Source organism: Coffea arabica, chromosome 1e (assembly GCF_036785885.1).
Source record: "Coffea arabica cultivar ET-39 chromosome 1e, Coffea Arabica ET-39 HiFi, whole genome shotgun sequence".
In the NCBI taxonomy this organism is placed as follows: Eukaryota; Viridiplantae; Streptophyta; class Magnoliopsida; order Gentianales; family Rubiaceae; genus Coffea; species Coffea arabica.
The window spans coordinates 12485607-12495496 of NC_092311.1; positions in this window are offsets into that span (position 1 = coordinate 12485607).

The window sequence follows — 9890 nt, forward strand, 5'->3', positions numbered from 1 at the left end:
AAAACATATTAGACTTTAGAAAATATTTGGAATGCTATCATGCTAACAGCTCTTTTTTTAATTAAAAAAGTTGAGCTATCATGCTAATTTAACACAGCAGGTTCACAATTTTTTATTTTAAAAAAATTCAGTCGAGCTACCAGTACAGCTTGACGTTTTTTGTTTTAAAAAAATTATTACTTTTTTTTCGCAAAATATCTCATTCTCATATCGGATATGCAAATCATATCTCCACTGTGAGAAAGCCAAGTATCTATCATCAGTTTACAAAAAAAAAAAAAAAACACTACAAAAGTTCCTAGATCAGGAAACTTAGTTCAGCACCGCTATCACCAATATTCGCTGACTCGCACACTTCTTCAACCTATAAGACAAAAAGAGATAGTATTATCGCTCATAATTTACCTACTTGAAAATCCCAATTTTCCCGTCTACCTTCGATGACACGATGGGAGAATAACCCTTTGATTGCCAATCTTTGACACATTTCTTTATCACATTCATGAACTCAACTGCCCCTTTCGCAACCACAATCAAAAATCCAACTTCAATCGTGCGACATGCTCCATTTCCCAGTGCACCTATCCACCAATTGCGGCGGTTTCTATCCCGATTCCGGCGCACTCCGTCTTTCAAATCTTTGATATCTTTCTGCATCTCCAATTGTTTCTCCAACCCTTTCAAGATATCTTTTTGCATCTCCGATTGTTTCTTCTGCATCTCGTCCGATTGTTTCTTAATCGCTTCCAATTGTTCCGATTGTGCACCTATCCACCAATTGTTTCTAAAAATATTATTACTTGATATGCATAATCAACATAGCAGGTATAGATTAAAAAAAGAAAGGTGTTAAAATCACATTTATCAAATTTTTTGGAGCAATATTCTACGGAATTAGCCAACAAAATATGATAAGAGTGGAACTCCAAATATCAACCAACAAAATATTCAAAACAATTCAATGGGTCATACTTAAATATCATGCTTATCACAATCTATTTAGAATTGACAAGTGCATCCACATCATCTCTAATGCAATTGGGTGATCACTGTGAGAGGAAAAAAAGAAATAGAAAAAAGGTCAATAAAATTGGTGAGATAAACAATAAAAATGATTTAACTGCTCATTCTTAATATTTTGATATATGTAGATAGATCTTAAATTGACTTCAAGGGTTTCTATTATGCATTTGTTAAGATGCCCAAGGTATTCCAAACTGCTACAACATAAGATACTTACAACATATTAAATTTTTTGAAAAAATATACCTGACCATCTAATCCAAAATAACCATTTGATCCAACCAACAAAATAGGTAGTGAGAGAAAGTAGAGAGATGATGTCTGGACAACATCACAGAAGTCAAATTAGGCTAAAATCAATCAAATTCATGACATGATTTTGTAAAGATTAAGAACAAGTACCTCTTAATAGTTTGGACATATCTGAGGCCAAGACAGCGATACAAACTTCGCTGAAACTAATGAAACTCGATATCTAGACACGTGATCATTTTATGTACAAGTTTGGGTCGTAAAAACCTTTAGACCCCTCTAATCCCTGTAATTGCAAATCTATTGATATAATCTCAATTCACAACTGAACAAATTTGTAAACTTTTGGTTGTTGGTAGTGTATGTTATAATCAAGCATGGTCCTTGATTGATAAGTCAAATTGAATATGTTAAAACACACTCAAGATGAATTCAAGAATAGTTCACAAGGATCCAAGAAAAAACTCTCAACCTCAATTGTCAAAATCTGCTGTCACTATAACTGATAATAAGGCCTATTTATAAGTTAGAAAATCTAAACTAACTCAAATCTAAATTGGATTGAGATCTATTTAATTTATTTATGCCATATTTGAATTTGACATGAATTACATCACTTATTCTAACTATTGACTAAACAAGTGACCCAAAACTGATAAAGATTACAGATTTATTGAAAATGACATGCCAACTAACAAAACTAACAATCAAATAACTAAAACATATCAAAGAAGAGATAGAAAAATATAAAAAACACTCTAAATTGATTTGATGAAATTTGGTATCGAAGTTAAAACCAGAGGTTACGCTAGATATCAACTAGAATGGGATCCATGTGGTGATCAACGAGGCGGAGGATCACGGATTAGGCCACAGATCTGACAATGATGTTTTAAATAACATTTTCTTCACTTCATTGAGCATCTTATTTGAACATTGACGCATACATCTTTATGTACCTAAATGAATGTTTGGATGATATTTTATGCATTTATGCTCCTTGATTCTCCTCCTGATACACAATTCTTTCTATTAAACTTAGGTAATTCAATGCACTATTGCACAGCCCCATTCTATCCTCCATTTATATGAATTAATGTATTATACATATTTAAAGGTCCATTTGAACAAGCTGCCAAAACGAATGTTGCCAAAATCACAATCCGAATCAGCAAAATCACAATCCGCATCCGAATCCGAATCACAATCCAAAATCACAATCCGAATCAGAAACCCTCGCATTCATATGAAGCTGCTGTCTGTCAAATATGAAGTTTAATATCTCTCAAGCGTGAAAGGTTGTAGCTTTGGTGAATTTTGTAATTTTTCCGTCCCACTGTAATGTCGATTATTCACCGGTGGAGGCAGTCTAAGCTAGACTAAGAAGGCTTGATCTGTTCAAGGTAAACATGAATTTTTCAGCATGAATTTTTTTAAAAAAAATATTTTTATTCGGAATTAGAGGATTTGATGTGTTGATTGTTTGAAAGAGGAACCAGCAGGTCGTTTTATAATGTAGACTAATGTAGGATATTTCTACGAGTGCTCTGTTGTTTTTTGCTCGAGTCACTTAATGAAATGTTGTTCAAAATTCTGCTATTGATGAAACTTTCATTATGAAGTGGCGTTTTACAAGAGTGTATTACTTATTTGGCATTATTACTTTTAGTAGTCCATTCAGGGTATGATATGTCTAGTTCCAGTCCTATTTGATCATCTAAGTTTGCAATTACACTTGTGTATTTGTTTTTTCCCTTGAATGGTTTGTACATCTAAACAAAGTAGAAAATAATGTTGCATTGGAATCTTTGAGATCTTGCTGTATATATATTTTTTCTTGCTGTATATATATAATCCCTTGCTGTATATATATAATCTTAGCAAGGGAACTTGAACATCAAGTTCAGTTCCATCCACTAAGATGCTCTACACTGACTATCGGATGTCATCCTTCAGTGAGTATACTATCTAGAAGAGGACCAGTAAATTTGGTGCTGACCACTTGAACCATGTATAACTCCACCACCTGCAGCTATATGATATAATGTGAGGCATGCCAGTGCCAGTCCTCCTATTTGATCATCTAAGCTTGCAATTAGACTTGTGTATTTATTTTTTATTTTTTTCCTTGAATGGATTGCACTGCTTAACATAGTAGACAATAGTGTTTTGCATTTGGAATCCTTGAGATCTTGTTGTATCTATATCTTTTCTCAGCAAGGTAACTAACATCCTTCAAATCTTTGCTACTCTACAGCTCTTGATCTTCCTAACAACTCTAAACTTTTTAGATCCCCTAATTTCCTCCTCCCAGGCTTTCTTAATAACTTCCCCTGTATCCATCTTTTATCAAAGAAGAATTTCTTCTTCTTCCTGTTGTCCCCAGGCCTAGTGTCTAGTACTAACATACTGTGGTCAGAAGTTAGACTGTTTAGATGAGTGCACTTAGGATGTTCAAACAGGTTATTCTACCCTCCACTACATAATCCTCTATCCAATCTTTGCTTGATTTCTCCATTTTGTCACTGATTATCCCAAATCCATGGGTTCCTTCAAAGCCAATATCGATCATTCCATTCTCCTGTATGAAGTTTCTAAATTCATAGAAGCTCCACTCCTCTCTATGTCTGCCCCCCCCCCACTTCTCCTCATTAGAACACGAGTCATTAAAATCCCCCATAATGATCGAATTTTCCCCCCACAACTCTTTCCTTCAACTAATACCTTCCCACTGTCTTTTCCTCATCTGGCTTTGACAGCTAGCATATATTCCTATCAGCCGCCATTCCTGTTTCACTTCATCATCCTCAATCAGCACTTCAATGGTGAATGTTGAGTTTCTTATGTCTTTGACTTTGATCTCCACATTCCATAGTAAAGTCATCCCTCCAGCTCTATTCATGGCATCAACCACAAAACAGTTATCAAAGTGCCGGATTCTTTTAATCTTCTCCATGTATTTAGTCCTATTCTTAGTTTCACTTAAAAAAACTAGATTCAGGGAGAGAAGGTTGTTCACCTCCTTCATGTGGGGAATTATCAAGGGGCTCCCTGCTCCTTGGCAATTCCACACCATAGCTCTCATTGGTCCTTTGGGGACCAGTGATGGCTGATCCCTTCCCCTTTGTTTAACTCCATACAGGCCTCAACTACCTGTTCTCCTTCGTATTTTTTCCCTGTCTGACCCTGCCCTTCAGCTTCTTCTATCACTTCATCTCTATGCTGGAAATCACTTCATCACTTCTTCCATCATTTCATCGATTTAGTTGCACCTTTCGTTCTTTCTTTTCGCTCTTTTTTCTCCTTTTCTATCTGCAAATCGATGTTCCCTCTCTGTAAACATGAAGATGCTCCCTCTCTGCAAATCGATGTAAAAATTGACGGTACGTTTCTCCAAATAATGATTCTGTGCTCTACTTTCTACAATTTATCTTTCCCTTTCCCCTATCTTTGTGGCTGAAAAGAAAGAAGAAAGCATGAGGGGAATGATGGCCTTTTGTTGGTGCAAGACTTTGTAGTTGTATGGCAATAATTGAGTTGGTGCAGCTCTTTTTGTGTGATCTTTTGTTTTCCGTTCATGTTTTGTTTGGTTTCAATTACTAGGGGTTCAATTTTTTGGTAACAGTTAAAAAAGAAGAAGTGAATTATTAGGTGTTCAATTATTAAGGATTTTGTTTTCTGTTCATGATTTGGCCGATTTGGCTCCAGGTCAACTTTGAGATTTTGGCTGACATCCTACTACATAGTTTTGACTCGACCAATATTGGCCAAATCAAAGCGACTCGAATCCGATATGGAATAATCGACAATTCGGGGATTGATATCGTACCTATCCTCTCCATTCTGGTTACGACTCGGCCGAATAGCTAACCCTAACTGTATCGACCTCTTCTTCAGATACTAAACTGCACTCGATATTTAGTTTCTATAGTGGCATCGAAGGTACTCCCTCCGTCCCATTTATTTAGTCATGCTCGGGGAATCAAACTTTTTAAAAATAGTGTTTGGTTGTGATGCTTGTGCTTCTCTTTTCAATTTTATCCCCACAAATTTAAAATTTAAATTTGAATGGCAACATGCATATGATTAGAAAGAAGAGCTATATTGGAAAGAGAGACTAAAATGTGTTTTGACTTTTCTAACACGACAATTGCTTTGGGACATTCCAAAATGAAAAGTATGACACTTTCAATGAAACGGATGGAATATATCTTTTGCTTTAGAACTTCCTAATTATTAAAATCTTGGACAGCCTATGTCGTGCCTACCACGAACTAGCCTCCATCGAGTTCGAAACAGGGTCAGCGAGGAGATTTTTAGCACCTATCATTCTGGAAATGACAATGATAGCAATGCGACTGCAAAATCTGTCAGCGAGAATAATGTAGTGTCGATGACGCATTAAAAAATGATGCATCCTCGATTACTGCTTCGATAGCGTTTAGTATCTTTGTAAATGTTAGGGTCGGCAATGTAATAGATTTTAACACCATCCACAATGGCTCGTGATAAGGGCAAGCGCAAAAGATGCGCTAATCGTTGACACTGTTATTTCTTGTCCATATTTTTAAATTTCATCATTTGAATGATACTCTTTGATTATCTAGCAATTAGCGTTATTTTTAATTTTTTTATTGAACATTATTGTTTTAAAGTAAAATAATGTTATATATATAAGAATACAAATGAATAAGTGATTAGATGAATTATTTCAATTACATAACTCAATATAATATAATGTTATGTAATTTAATAATTCGAGATCTATTTTTTAATTTTTACTTGATTTTAAACATATAACTTATAATATATAATGTTACACAATTTGAACTCTAAAAAATTTTAATAGTACTAATTGGTCCATTAATTTGTATGCCAAATAATTTTTTTCAACTTTTGATGCATTTCAGAACTAAAACATATTAGACTTTAGAAAATATTTGGAATGCTATCATGCTAACAGCTCTTTTTTTAATTAAAAAAGTTGAGCTATCATGCTAATTTAACACAGCAGGTTCACAATTTTTTATTTTAAAAAAATTCAGTCGAGCTACCAGTACAGCTTGACGTTTTTTGTTTTAAAAAAATTATTACTTTTTTTTCGCAAAATATCTCATTCTCATATCGGATATGCAAATCATATCTCCACTGTGAGAAAGCCAAGTATCTATCATCAGTTTACAAAAAAAAAAAAAAAACACTACAAAAGTTCCTAGATCAGGAAACTTAGTTCAGCACCGCTATCACCAATATTCGCTGACTCGCACACTTCTTCAACCTATAAGACAAAAAGAGATAGTATTATCGCTCATAATTTACCTACTTGAAAATCCCAATTTTCCCGTCTACCTTCGATGACACGATGGGAGAATAACCCTTTGATTGCCAATCTTTGACACATTTCTTTATCACATTCATGAACTCAACTGCCCCTTTCGCAACCACAATCAAAAATCCAACTTCAATCGTGCGACATGCTCCATTTCCCAGTGCACCTATCCACCAATTGCGGCGGTTTCTATCCCGATTCCGGCGCACTCCGTCTTTCAAATCTTTGATATCTTTCTGCATCTCCAATTGTTTCTCCAACCCTTTCAAGATATCTTTTTGCATCTCCGATTGTTTCTTCTGCATCTCGTCCGATTGTTTCTTAATCGCTTCCAATTGTTCCGATTGTGCACCTATCCACCAATTGTTTCTAAAAATATTATTACTTGATATGCATAATCAACATAGCAGGTATAGATTAAAAAAAGAAAGGTGTTAAAATCACATTTATCAAATTTTTTGGAGCAATATTCTACGGAATTAGCCAACAAAATATGATAAGAGTGGAACTCCAAATATCAACCAACAAAATATTCAAAACAATTCAATGGGTCATACTTAAATATCATGCTTATCACAATCTATTTAGAATTGACAAGTGCATCCACATCATCTCTAATGCAATTGGGTGATCACTGTGAGAGGAAAAAAAGAAATAGAAAAAAGGTCAATAAAATTGGTGAGATAAACAATAAAAATGATTTAACTGCTCATTCTTAATATTTTGATATATGTAGATAGATCTTAAATTGACTTCAAGGGTTTCTATTATGCATTTGTTAAGATGCCCAAGGTATTCCAAACTGCTACAACATAAGATACTTACAACATATTAAATTTTTTGAAAAAATATACCTGACCATCTAATCCAAAATAACCATTTGATCCAACCAACAAAATAGGTAGTGAGAGAAAGTAGAGAGATGATGTCTGGACAACATCACAGAAGTCAAATTAGGCTAAAATCAATCAAATTCATGACATGATTTTGTAAAGATTAAGAACAAGTACCTCTTAATAGTTTGGACATATCTGAGGCCAAGACAGCGATACAAACTTCGCTGAAACTAATGAAACTCGATATCTAGACACGTGATCATTTTATGTACAAGTTTGGGTCGTAAAAACCTTTAGACCCCTCTAATCCCTGTAATTGCAAATCTATTGATATAATCTCAATTCACAACTGAACAAATTTGTAAACTTTTGGTTGTTGGTAGTGTATGTTATAATCAAGCATGGTCCTTGATTGATAAGTCAAATTGAATATGTTAAAACACACTCAAGATGAATTCAAGAATAGTTCACAAGGATCCAAGAAAAAACTCTCAACCTCAATTGTCAAAATCTGCTGTCACTATAACTGATAATAAGGCCTATTTATAAGTTAGAAAATCTAAACTAACTCAAATCTAAATTGGATTGAGATCTATTTAATTTATTTATGCCATATTTGAATTTGACATGAATTACATCACTTATTCTAACTATTGACTAAACAAGTGACCCAAAACTGATAAAGATTACAGATTTATTGAAAATGACATGCCAACTAACAAAACTAACAATCAAATAACTAAAACATATCAAAGAAGAGATAGAAAAATATAAAAAACACTCTAAATTGATTTGATGAAATTTGGTATCGAAGTTAAAACCAGAGGTTACGCTAGATATCAACTAGAATGGGATCCATGTGGTGATCAACGAGGCGGAGGATCACGGATTAGGCCACAGATCTGACAATGATGTTTTAAATAACATTTTCTTCACTTCATTGAGCATCTTATTTGAACATTGACGCATACATCTTTATGTACCTAAATGAATGTTTGGATGATATTTTATGCATTTATGCTCCTTGATTCTCCTCCTGATACACAATTCTTTCTATTAAACTTAGGTAATTCAATGCACTATTGCACAGCCCCATTCTATCCTCCATTTATATGAATTAATGTATTATACATATTTAAAGGTCCATTTGAACAAGCTGCCAAAACGAATGTTGCCAAAATCACAATCCGAATCAGCAAAATCACAATCCGCATCCGAATCCGAATCACAATCCAAAATCACAATCCGAATCAGAAACCCTCGCATTCATATGAAGCTGCTGTCTGTCAAATATGAAGTTTAATATCTCTCAAGCGTGAAAGGTTGTAGCTTTGGTGAATTTTGTAATTTTTCCGTCCCACTGTAATGTCGATTATTCACCGGTGGAGGCAGTCTAAGCTAGACTAAGAAGGCTTGATCTGTTCAAGGTAAACATGAATTTTTCAGCATGAATTTTTTTAAAAAAAATATTTTTATTCGGAATTAGAGGATTTGATGTGTTGATTGTTTGAAAGAGGAACCAGCAGGTCGTTTTATAATGTAGACTAATGTAGGATATTTCTACGAGTGCTCTGTTGTTTTTTGCTCGAGTCACTTAATGAAATGTTGTTCAAAATTCTGCTATTGATGAAACTTTCATTATGAAGTGGCGTTTTACAAGAGTGTATTACTTATTTGGCATTATTACTTTTAGTAGTCCATTCAGGGTATGATATGTCTAGTTCCAGTCCTATTTGATCATCTAAGTTTGCAATTACACTTGTGTATTTGTTTTTTCCCTTGAATGGTTTGTACATCTAAACAAAGTAGAAAATAATGTTGCATTGGAATCTTTGAGATCTTGCTGTATATATATTTTTTCTTGCTGTATATATATAATCCCTTGCTGTATATATATAATCTTAGCAAGGGAACTTGAACATCAAGTTCAGTTCCATCCACTAAGATGCTCTACACTGACTATCGGATGTCATCCTTCAGTGAGTATACTATCTAGAAGAGGACCAGTAAATTTGGTGCTGACCACTTGAACCATGTATAACTCCACCACCTGCAGCTATATGATATAATGTGAGGCATGCCAGTGCCAGTCCTCCTATTTGATCATCTAAGCTTGCAATTAGACTTGTGTATTTATTTTTTATTTTTTTCCTTGAATGGATTGCACTGCTTAACATAGTAGACAATAGTGTTTTGCATTTGGAATCCTTGAGATCTTGTTGTATCTATATCTTTTCTCAGCAAGGTAACTAACATCCTTCAAATCTTTGCTACTCTACAGCTCTTGATCTTCCTAACAACTCTAAACTTTTTAGATCCCCTAATTTCCTCCTCCCAGGCTTTCTTAATAACTTCCCCTGTATCCATCTTTTATCAAAGAAGAATTTCTTCTTCTTCCTGTTGTCCCCAGGCCTAGTGTCTAGTACTAACATACTGTGGTCAGAAGTTAG